The 12732-nt window shown below is 40.1% G+C and overlaps 1 protein-coding gene across 1 annotated transcript in view; it reads left to right on the forward strand.

Annotated features, from left to right (window-relative positions):
* AKAP6 (A kinase (PRKA) anchor protein 6) overlaps nt 1-12732 on the forward strand; it is a 524753-nt gene that overhangs the window by 73718 nt on the left and 438303 nt on the right. Inside the window, exon 2 of the mRNA XM_011941871.1 lies at nt 4708-4851. The gene's annotated coding sequence lies outside the window, so the exon portion shown is untranslated. The remainder of the gene's footprint in view (nt 1-4707; nt 4852-12732) is intronic.

A 12732-nucleotide genomic window follows, 5' to 3' on the forward strand; every position in this document is an offset into this window, starting at 1 on the left:
TGCCAGGATAGCCAAGACTGGTGGGCAGGGCCATGGTGCCAAGAAGTGAGCTCTAGCTGTTCATTGGAACAGCCATGGAGCCCCTCAAAGCAGGTTGAGCAGGTTGAGCCCCTCAAAGCATAATGGTACGGAAGTTATCAAAACACTTTTTATTGTCTTTTTTTTTTTTTTTTTTGAGATAGGGTCTCACTTTGTTGCCCAGGCTGGATTGCAGTAGTGTGATCTCGGTTCACTGCAGTCTCCGCCTCCCAAGTTCAAGTGATTTTCCCACCTCAGCCTTCTGAGTAGCTGGGACTACATGTGCTTGCCACTGTTCCTGGTTAAACTTTTTATTGTCTTCTTAAACCGTAAATTCCGTGAGGAGAGGGCATATGACTTGAATATCTTTATTCCCCATTGGATTTAACACACACTTCTAAGCACACTGTAGGCACTCAGTAATACAGAATTAACTCACTGGAAATAATTCTTGGTTAACTCACTGGAAAGAAAGCACTATTTGCCAAATTTTGTGGCTGGATGTTTTAAGGCAAGGGTAGGTACAATATAAGGAAGGCCAAAACTAGCCCAGGATGATGATTATGTAAGTAAGAACTCACCTCCTTGCTAAGAAGTTCCAGCAACTTTTCCTTTAGGGAAAATGCAACACTTAGGTCTCCTCTTTGAAGCCTTTGGCTTTTGCTCTGAAAACATGTCATCACCTGTCTCTTTTTACTTTTCATACTAACCACAAAATAAATCTCTGATAGTACTGTACTAGTCTGTCAATGTTGCTTTTCCTTCAAGTATTTTACTCCCTCTGTGGACACATCAACTCCAAGATTACAATCAGGGAAACCTCCTGTGTTTCAGATGAATAACAAACTATCTGTAAGTTTGTTACTCTGTAAGAGAAGAGAACTCCCTCTGCCCTTTATGTAGTTTGCATTCAGACAAATAACTGTTTCTTAAATGAGAAACATAATTGGTATTGTACAAGGGCTGGGAGGGCTCCCATGCTTTCTTCCAAGCAGCAAATAGTGGCCCCAGATGCAGTGAGGCTCTGCCTCTGATTTGTGATGGAAGGAAATTGGCAGGTGTGGGGCCTTCTCCCTGGCTGGAAGGATCTGCTTCTTCCAAGCCTCTGTTTAAACCAGGTGTTTGTTTACCTTGAGGCAGGGTCAGACAAGGGCTTCTTGGCTTTACCACTCTTTGCATTTCTTTTAATATCAGGTTTTGCCAAGTGATTCATACATGCTGGAAATGTAGAGAGGAATCTAAAGGAGTGGCATTTCCCTTAGCCAGGAATGGATTAAGACAGAAACATCAAATGTGATGGATGTGGTTTGACACATCCCTGTTCTTTACAGTCATCCCACACCATGTACTGAGGCCTCTCCCATGGTTCCAGGCTTCTCCTGGGTCTAGCCAGCAGAAGGGGAGGGGACAGTCTCTGTAAAAATGTAAATACACGATAATTGTCAAACTGTAGGCCTTTATAGTGGCATTTCTCCAATAATATAATTGAGTTTTGATTTGGAGCAAATTGATGGTACTCTTTGCACACTATATATTTGTCATCTTCCTTCCTTCCTTCCTTCCTTCCTCCCTTCCTTCCTTCCTTCCTTCCTTCTTCCTGTCCTGTCTTTGTCTTTGCCTTTGTACAGAGTCTTGCTCTGTCACCCAGGCTGGAGTGCAGTGATGCAATCTCGGCTCATTGCAACCTCGGCCTCCCAGGTTCAAGCAATTCTGCTTCAGCCTTCCGAGTAGCTGGGACTACAGGTACATGCCACCATGCCTGGCCAATTTCTTTTGTATTTTAGTAGAGATGGGGTTTCACTATGTTCAAGACCCAGGCTGGTCTTGAACTCCTGAGCTTAGGCAATCCACCCACCTTGGCCTTCCAAAGTGTCAGGATTATAGGCGTGAGCCTCTGCGCCTGCCTGCCCTTCTATTTCTATAAGTTACTAGAAATAAATTTTAAATGAAACACTTCTTATTTAGGGAGTCAGAGCAAAAACTACAATAAATTTGATTAAGAAGACTCATTCAAATATACAGAGGTATGAGTTTAATATGGTGCTTCTGAAAGATTGGACTTCGTTGTGAAGTATCATAAAATGTAACTATTAAGCTGAGAGGTTAAAACATGATAAAGAGGTTCTGCAGATCAAGAGATTTCACAAAGCTTTTTCTCAAATGCTCACCCCATACTCTCAAAAATATCATCAGCAGTAATTTAACTGTCATCCAGTGTCTTGTCACATTACAGGAGAGGATGGGGATAAATCTTTTCATATCTTTGTAGGAGTACGCATTGGATACCACCTCAAGCAGGGCCTTCTGGGGACTCCGCACCTAAATACCCAAATTATAGAACACTTTACAAAGTGTTGAGAATAACCTCAAGCTTCCTCGGGTTCTTTGACAACTTCTCTTCCAGCCCAGGCTGATTTCTTGTTGAGGTCATACATTTCTTGTTGAGGATGATAGAAGCTGGATATTTCCCTTTTGTATCTCTTTTAAATCTGCTTGGTTCTTTTTAAAAAATAGTATCTTATTCCTTTCTCCTGTTTTTAATTCCCTGTTTTACTTATAAAAATAGTTTAAAACCAGCTTGTTTTACAGCCCTTCCTGATAATTCTATTATGCTGTTCATATTTTGCTGTTTTCTGCTGAGCCTTGATTACGGAGCTGTGTTTCCCCAGGTGTTTTGTGAGTTAGGGTTGCAAGCTTTTGTTATCTGTGAGAATCCTGTGTGACCTTATTTGAGGATGTGTTTTTACCAAGAGGCTTCTTGTTTTCTTCTGCCAGAACCTCAGCAATGATATCTGGGAATCCATTTTTATGTTAATTTATCTGCAGGGTTTACCTGCCTTTGTAGTAGTGTAAATCTGTATCTCAAACCCACATGAAGGCAGGCTTGTGGTTATAAATTCTCAGGGGAAATTTTTTTCCCTTCACCCAGAGCTCAGCCTGAGATAGAGGAGGTTCCTTGTTGCTTACTTCTGTGGGTGGATTTTTTTTTCCAGTCCACTTGTTTTCAGAGGATATAGACCTCTAGGGTCCTGGTTCAACATAAGAATCTCAGTTTTATCACCTTACCTTTTGGCCACTCTGTCATTTACACACAAGACTCTTTGTTACTTAGATTGGCAGTGACATATAGAATTACAAAAGTTTGAGTCCTTGTTTTTCAGATTTCTCTTTGTTTTGGGACTTTGAGGGTTTCATTTTTCATTCCTGAGAGTTTATATATTTAAAAAATTGTCAATTATATTTTATGCAGCATTTCCAGGTATTTGGTGGCAGGCGTATTTCAAGATATTTAGTCTACTTTTAGCAAGAAAAAAAAAAGGAAGAGAGTAAGCATTCATAAATGTCATAAATGCTAGTCAAAAGTGACTAATTCCTGGCTCCTTGACCAGTGTCCTCATTGTGGTTGAGAATCCAACATCCATTCCACTCTGCTCCAAACCAATGGTTCACAAACTTAAGCCCATCTGAATCTCTTGGAATTCTTATTAAAACACAGATTGCTGTGCTGCTGTGCTTCATCTGTAGAGATTCTGATCTAGTAAGTCTGGAGTGGGTCCTAATAGTTTGCATTTTTCTCAAGTGCTGCTGGTGGCCTGGGGACCACAATATAAGAATCGGTCATGATAAGCCTATTCTTTCCACTTGAGACTAGTTTAGGAATGGGCATATGATCTAAATCTACCAGAAGGGATGAGGGGAAGTCTGCTGGGGGCTTCCAGGAAAGGTTACCTCAATCCCGAGAAAAAGGCATAGGAAAAAATGGTTCTATTTTCCTCTGGGCATGAACTATCACAGGCCTCTTACCTTCCTCGTGAGAATGAAGCTAATCTAGGGTAGAGGGCAGAGCCAGGAGAATCTCAGGGCAGCAGAGAAGGAATCCTGATAGCTCTTACTTGGCTAGGTCCTGCCCTACTTCTGTTATTTCATTATGTGAGATACTCCGTAATTAGAAAAAAAAATTAAAAATTGAAATGAGTCAGGGTTTTCTGGTTACCTGCAGCCCCAAAGATTCTAAGTGGTACAGCTATCATATGGGTATGTTGAGTCTTAATACCTGCCACCCCCAGCTACAGAGTGAAAAAGTTAGTTCATTTCAAATTATGTTTTTTATTTCTTTTTTTGAACTACTGATTTTCTGTGACACTTTTTTTCTCCACTTTACCCCACCACACACACAGTCTCACCCAGCCCTCTGGTAATATGCTGTAATACTTCAAAATTGTAAATCTCTTGAAGGGAGGCAGCTACTCCAAACTTGCATCTCACTTCCACATGTGGGACTGCAGGATCCATTTCTAGTTGAATGCATGATGACAGTTTTACAGGAAGTCTTCTTCCTTGTATTCCCTTTTTATATATTGCTGTTTTCTGGCAGCCCTAGCTAATTAATAACTTAATCTGTCTCTCTTTAGACTTCAGTTCTAATTTTTAGAATTTCCCAATCAAGTCAACATTGATTTTATTGGAATTTCAAATATACCCTGTCCTACTGTGTTGTATTTTTGCTGGAAAGAATTGTAGCAGGAATCAAGCCTCATGATGCAAATGCCTGAATCCTGAATTGTGACCAGGATTGCAAAGAAAATAAAAAGGTAGCTCTCAAGGGAGTTGAACTAGCTTAGCACCTCCACGTGGAATCTCAGAATGAGAACAGTGATTTTTTTTCCCTCCTCTTCTGTTTAATCCTAGTTTGGACAGCTCTTTATTCAGAACATCAAGGACTGTTGACAGTTGAATAAAAAGGGTGGAGGCTCATGGGATTGTTAATGAGATACAAAGCCACCTTGAAATAAAAATACATTTCTCTCTGTTGGCTCCTCCGGCCATGGAGAGGTGAGTTAAGAACCTCAAACCAATTTCTATTGACAGATATTCTTATCATAGTAAACAGTGCAGTGCACATTTTTGTTGGCTTCTGAGAAAGAAGGCCAAGGGCTTCCAGTTGTGTGATATCTTCCCAGCAGATAGCTGGGCTAAGGTAAACAAATTGTACTGATGTGGCATGAGGCACACTATCTGGTCAGAAAATAAAGTTCTTAGTTATAGTTAACATACAGCATTTTTCATAAAATTAAATTTTCAGCCCACAAATTCAGGCAAGTATTTATTTCCTGATATCAAATGCTTTTTCCTACTTTCTCTCCAATCCTAATAATTTATCTAGACCAGTTCATAGTTCATGCCCTCTTTTGAAGCCTTGCCTGACAACCCAAGCTAGAAATGATATTTCTTTTGAGTGCCTGGAGAACTAGTGTCCCTATTCTTGTCTTATTTTGCAAACTTGACTATACAGCTCTTTGAAGGCAGGGATTATATAATATCTTTTCTTGTATTATTCACACAAGGTCCACTACAGTGTTTTGCACATAGTAGTTGCTCAATAAATGTTGGTTGGTTGGTTGATTCTTTTTGTTTGTTTGTTTTTGAGACAGAGCTTTGCTCCGTTGCCTAGACCAGAGTACAGTGGTGTGCTCTCGGCTCACTGCAACTTGTGCTTCCTGGGCTCAAGTGATTATCCTGCCTCAGCCTCCTGAGTTATCTGGGACTATAGGCACATGCCACCACACCTGGCTAATGTTTGTGTTTTCAGTAGAGATGGGTTTTCACCGTGTTGGCCAGACTGGTCTAGAACTCCTGACCTCAAGTGATCTGCCCACCTTGGCCTCTCAAAGTGCTGGGATTATAGGTGTGAGCCACTGAGCTCGGCTGGTTGGTTGATTTTTTATTTCTGTGAAGTATACAACACTGTAGACTTAGAAATCATCTAAGAAGAGGGTTTTCTTACATAGAGGCTGTGGATGCGCATCAAGCCTTCTGGAAATTTATTGAAATTAAATGCAAGGTAGACATTTTCTTGGGAGAGGGACCATCGCTGTCAACAGAATCACAAAGGGGTTCTTGATTCATTTCCAAATGAGGAGAATTACTGAACTAGGCTATTCATTTTCTTTTCTTCTTGACAAAACTCTTAGTAGGTCCCCAGATGTTGATGATACTGTCATGACCTCACAAATATTATAGCAGTAAGAGTTCTCTTGGGGATACCTCACTTCCCATTTTTCACTGTTGTTCCTGAAAGAGAAATGGAGATTAAATTGAATTCATGTGCTGTGATTAGACTAATTGTATTTTTTAAATTGCACACCATTAAAAGGACTGTGTTCTCAAGTTCTGGTAGAAATAGTATATCATGGTAGTTAGATGTATGAACTCAGAGCCAAGCCTGTGCTTATATCTCAGCTCTGTTACTTACTAGCTGTATGACCTTGGGCAAATTACTTAAACCTTCCCAGTCTCAGTTTCTTCGTCTGTAAGATGGAAATAGTTATAGTGATCTACCTCTCAGGGTTGCTCTGAGGATTACATGAATCAATGCATGAAAAACATTTAAAACAGTGCTTTGCACACATATTAACAGTAAACATAATGTAAGTGTTAGCTATTAATATTGCTGATGCTTTTGTTGTTGTTCAACTCTAGCTCTCATTTTCATGAATACAGATTAGCCATGGTAATTCTATCTTCTGCAGCCCTTCTCACCACCAAATTCTCTTCTGGGTCATCACATTGAGGTTAGATCAGATTGTTGAATTATTTTGCAGAAATTATGTGTTTTTATTGTCTGCTAGGTATAATTCTAAGTTTTCTTGCTTGAGTTTGCTTGACATTTTGAAATCAAGTTCTCACACTCTGAGGGTATTTAAGTCATTTAAAGATTACCAGGCTAGAGAATCAAGATCCTTTGAATTTCAGTGAATGTACTTTTTTATCCCATGAAATATTTTTTTTGGAAAACATTAACAAAAATATTCTTTATTCTAAGAAAAACTTTTGGTTGAGTCTTTTAGTCATTTTACAGTTGTAGTTAACTTGGAAAAGAATAAAATGAAATGCAAAGGATTCCGACAGATTGAAGTCACTACTGCCTGGAATTAATTCTTTCCATTAGCTTTAAGATTAACCCCTTTAAAATGATGAAAGGTTTTGATTAATCCTAGAATTCTTAATCCCCATCTTTGGAAGAAGCAGAAAAAAATACTGAAGTGATTTTTGTGGGGGGAGGGCTTATGTTAAATGAGGCAGTTTGTCAGATTTTACTCTTATGAGTTGACTGGCAAGCATTTGAGAAGGGAGGGTGTTTTTTAGATGGCTGTGCTGCAGCAGATTCCTCAGCTAAGTACACATCCTGTGATATTTCCCCCACTCTTCCCTGATCAGTGAAATTGCAATTAAACAACTAATATCAACTGCTCCATTTCCATGATCTTCAGAGCCTATGGAATTAGAATATACATATTTAAGGAGGAGAAAATTTTCCACTTGATGTCTAGGATAATGAAGAGTGATGGAAATTGGGGTTATGAGGAGTCAGGATATATATATTAGTCAGAGTGTCAGCAGGCAATAGTTGATACCTGAAAATTGGGTAATTTTCAGAGTTAAAACTAAATTTATAACGATGCGGGCAGGGTATAGGAAAAGTACAAAGGGTAGTGCAATATTCTTAGGCTAGTAAGATGAAGGCAGTGTCTGTCCATCCCTGGGTCTGAACTGGCAAGACAGACAGGCAAGCAATAACTATATTCCAGGAGGGAAGGAGGGAGGGTGGAAGAGAGAAGAGAGAGAGAGAGAAGGTTGAGAACTAGTCGTGTGGGGAAGGCCTCTGATGAGAGCTATGACCTCTGGTCTAAGTCAAAGTATGTTGGCAAACTAGAGGAAGGCTTCAGGGAGAGGAAGGGATAAATGCCCTAACCTCACTCTTCTCTTTTCCTGATTTCAAGCCGGTGGTCCTGTATGAACCCAGTCAGAAGCCAGAGGGCAGAGGGCAGAGCTTGCAGCAAATGTCATTCTGGGATCATTTTGTACCATACTTTATTTATGTTCTCTTTCCCTGGATGCCTCCAACTCTCACCCAAGTGCTTACATTTATGTGCCTTCCTCTTATTCCTGCTTCCACATGCTCCATACCGGCTGACACCTAGAGCAGATCATTTTAAATACCCCTCCCCTTGCTTATACAGGACAAAATTATTTTCGATAATGATAAGTCATAATGATAGTTTTTTTTTGACTCATCCTTAAGTTTCACAACAAATGTAATTGACAATTTTAAAAGACTAAATGACAATGTTGACATTGTTCAAATTTGGTAAAATATTTCATGTATAATCTCAAATTTTCATTTACCAAACAAAAATATTTCACTTTGCGTTTCATTCTCTGTTTCACTGATATGGTTTGGTTGTGTCCCCACCCAAAATCTCATCTCGAATTACAATCCCCAAATCCCCACATGTCAAGAGCAGGAAAGGTGGATGTAATTGAATCATGGGGGCAGTTTCCCCCATACAGTTCTTGTGATATTGAGTGAGTTCTCGTGAGATCTGATGGTTCTATTACCGGCATTTCCCCTGCTAGCACCCATTCTCTCTCCTGCCACCCTGTGAAGAAGTGCCTTCTGCCATGATTGTAAGTTTCCTGAGGCCTCCCCAGTCATGCAAAACTGTGATGAGATTACCCAGTCTTCTGTATTTCTTCATAGCAGCATGAGAATGGACTAATACACACTGTTTTAATTTTAAACATAAATTAAAAATTCCAAGTGTCCGTGAAGAATGACAGAATTGATGTAACTCAGGTTTTGATTATTCCTTTTGAAAATCAGTTTCTAATCTACTGTTTAAATAAGGAATAGGTAGCACTCTGGAGGCAAGAGGCAGGAACTGCTCCTGCAGCAAACTTGAATGGTTCTAGACCCTAAGAATGTATCCTGGGAAGGAGTGTAGCTGACTTTAAGTGTGTCAGGACTGATTGTGTAACTAGAAGCTCTCTGAATTAGCTTCCATGTAGAATACAATTTTTTGTTTGTTTGTTTGTTTTGAGACAGAGTCTTGCTCTGTTGCCCAGGTGGGAGTGCAGTGGTGTGATCTTGGCTCACCGCAACCTCTGCCTCCTGAGTTCAGGCGATTCTCCTGCCTCAGCCTCCCGAGTAGCTAGGATTACAAGCACATGCCACCATGCCCGGCTAATTTTTGAATTTTTAGTAGAGACAGGGTTTCATTATGTTGGCCAGGCTGGTCTTGAACTCCTGACCTCATGATCTGCCCACCTTGGCCTCCCAAAGTGCTGGGATTACAGGCATGAGCCACTGTGCCTGGCGAATACAATGTTTTTGTAAAGAAAAGTTTAAAAAGAGAGAGAATTGGAGGCTTACATATATATTGTTAAAATTGCAGTAATTCTTAATTAGCCAAGGTGTTAATAAAAAGCAGGTTGACTTTTTGTCAGTTTATTATGTTTTAAAATTCTCCACAAACAATTCACTCCTTTATTGTCTGTACCCTGGGCACAGCAAAGGAAGGTATTTTTGAAAAGGAAGAGAGAGTGAATCTAGGGGCAGCAGCAAGGCAGCTTACCCAGGACATTAAGTTATAAATTGAGAACTTTCCAAGTCATTCCTTATCTGTTTTCATGAAGTTGTCAAGCCCATTAGTGTGTTATCCTTATAGATTTTTGTGACAGCAGTGTACTTGTGGTGAGTGCTTGAGTGGGGATGATTATAACAAAATGGAAGAAAGATCTATAATTCTACATAACAAATGAAAACCTTGGAAGTTCTCTTTTTGCCGTAAGACTGCTTCCTAGAGCTTGTGGCAAATGCCATTCTGGATCATTTTGTACCATACTTTATTCATATTCTCCTTCCCTGGATGCCACCAACTCTCACCCAAGTGCCTCCATTTGTTTGCTTTCCTCATCTTCCTGCGTCCACATGTCACAAGACAAGCTGCTTCCTTTTTCCATCTTGGCTTTCCTTTTCCATCCCCTTCTTGGCTACCCCTGTTTCCTTCTTATTTCTTCACTGGACCAGACATGAATTTGTTCTGGGAACTTTTACTAATCTATGGAAAAGGTTGTTAATAGGCTTCATGTCAGATGTTCAGTTGCTTAGTAACTCAAAGAACTTCCTGCCAAGTTTATGTTCAGAGAATTAGACAAACCATCCAGTCCCCACTGTTCTCAGGCCTGGGCTGCATCAGCTCTCCAGCTCAGCTGTGTGTGAGGAGATCCCCACACAGGCTCAGAAAGGAGCCTCAGCCTCCACAGAGCAGTGAGTGTGAGAGCAGAGTCTGAGCCTACCTGGCCCGGTCCGAAGAGGAACCTGGGGAGGCTGACCTGAACAGAGGTGCAGGCATGTTTTCAGAGTTCCTAAAAGTGATATTTACTGCATGTTAGTGAGGTGGTTTGAATTTTTTCAGTTTCTCTGCTTCTTCCTTTGTTCCACTTCCTGATCCATCTCTCCTTCTCATTTCGGTTCCTAGTGTTTTTCAGGAAACCCGTAGTTTTAGACTTACAGGCTCTCTATCAAATGGTACCATGTAACCTTAGAGCAGTGGCATAGTACTCATCTCTTGTTGCCAACCTCCACAGACACACAGAAACCATACAAAATCCCAAGGATTCTGGATTAGGATATACCAGCCTGGAGGAGAAGGGTTTCTACACTGGTAGGAGGAATGAATCTCGTTAAAATAATTGCTTTTAATGACCACTAGGAGTTTAGAAACATCCTATGGCACAGCAAAGAGTTTCCTTGCTGAACCGCAGATGGTGTTTATTGCCAGATGATGTGCAGAAAAGTGCTAGATGATTAGGGGATGTCATCTAGGGGATGTCAGAATCTTCTCTAACCCCCACAAATAATTGGCCTTCCAACACCCCCAAACTGTAACACAAGGGAGGTTGGAAAACTTCTAAGAAGGTAGTTATCATGGCATGAGTAAAAATTTCTGTTTGGCACACCATGGCTAGCAGTGGGAAGTGGGTGGTTGAACAAGAACTCCTCCAAGACTCTGGCTGGCTGGGAGCCAGGATTCTTCAACTGGAAATGAATGGGGAAGGAGGGGAAAAGAACAAAAATCTGCTGAGGGATAATAAAAATTTTAATGATTCTTCAAATGTTGCATTGTCTTGTAAATGTAGTTGTAAATTTAACTTTAAAATGACTTTTGCTCAATTGGGTCAGAGGCTTAAAAATGATTAAAAGGAAGGAATAGGTTTCAGATTAGCAATAATATTTGTACAAAAAGGTTTTCAGTGTTCAGAGTAACTGATGGACTCTGGTTTTGGGTGATGGTTTTAATTACTGGAAGCTTATATATAATTATATAATTTATAATATATAATTTATAAAATTATATAATTTTCAATGAGCAACCACTCTAAACGTAAGGATGAGAACTCAGGTATCAGCTGTGGAGTTTTTCCTAAGAATACCAGTAAATTGAGTGTGACCTGACCTTAGTCTGTTATTGTAACCAGAGTTACTATACTTTGCTCTAGTCTAGAAATATCTCCAAGTAGGTATGTATAGGCAAGGTAGATGATCTTTGTGCCTTCACTCTAATGGTCTTGTAGTAGGAATGTAGATCATGGTTTGGTGGAGGGATATTGGTGAAGAGTGGGGTTTTCTTATCCATGGCAAGGAAAATGCTGGTGGAAGTCTTCATGTGTGGGATGATTACTTGATATAACTGAATAAGATTAGTTTATATAGGCCAGGCATGGTGGCTCACCCCTATATTGCCTGTAATCCCAGCACTTTGGGAGGCTGATGCAGGTGGATCACCTGAGGTCAGGAGTTTGATACCAGCCTGGCCAACATGGCAAAACCCTGTCTCCACTAAAAATACAAAAATTAGCCAGGCGTGGTGGCATACGCTTGTAATCCCAGCTACTCAGGAGGCTAAGGCAGGAGAATCACTTGAGGTGGAGGTTGCAGTGAGCCAAGATTGCGCCACTGCACTCCAGCCCATGCCACAGAGTAAGACTCTGTCTCAAAAAAAAAAAAAAAAGATTAGTTCATATGCCCAATTTCACCTTTGAAAATGCCAGCTACCTATGACTAGGTAGGTAGTCTAGTCATAGGTAGCTGACTAGGATATGTTTGAAGAGAGTTAGATACAGGCTTCGACATATCTTAGAGACTACAGAACTACATAGATGACAAAGGAGCCGAGAATTCTTGAACTGAAACAGATGAATTAGAGAGAAAAACACTTTTTTTCCCCTTTAAAGGCTAGACTGGTGTATAAAAGTTATAAAAGCAGACTTGGGCACGTTTCAAGGTGATTCACAACTGAACCATCTTTTTCAGAAAACAGTAGTCCCTTATCCTTAACCGTGTTCCAGGAATCTTGAAGTGGTGATTCCTTCCTTGGGAAGGAGGTTGACAGATGGCTTCTGAGTTCCTTTTTATCTGAAATTGTGTGATTCTCATTAAAAAGTTTTTCCTTGCATTCAAAATGCATTTCACATACTGATATGGCCTAATAACAAAGGTTTTCTTCCTCTTCTAATTTGAAACTGACAATAAAACTTGTAAACAGTTTGAAAGGTAATAAATTTCTACATGTTCCAACTGATGTCAGATGCTCATCTCTTAAAGACCAGAACTTCAGAGGCATTCCAGGAGAGTCCACTTGGCTTACTCACTTCTCTTGATTATGTATGAGGACTAAACTCTGACTTTTTTTTTTTCTTATTTTGCCCAAATCCTACCTAAGGAACCTAGGGAGTCATACCCTGCAAACCATAAAGTCTCATCAGAGGGATTTTATTTAATCCTGTATAATGTGGCCTGCTTTCCAGCTCAACTCTGGCGTAACATCACGTAACAAATAAGGAAGGAAACCAAAATTTTTTTTTTTTTTT

This window comes from Colobus angolensis, unplaced genomic scaffold (assembly GCF_000951035.1).
Source record: "Colobus angolensis palliatus isolate OR3802 unplaced genomic scaffold, Cang.pa_1.0 Scaffold202, whole genome shotgun sequence".
Lineage (NCBI taxonomy): Eukaryota > Metazoa > Chordata > Mammalia > Primates > Cercopithecidae > Colobus > Colobus angolensis.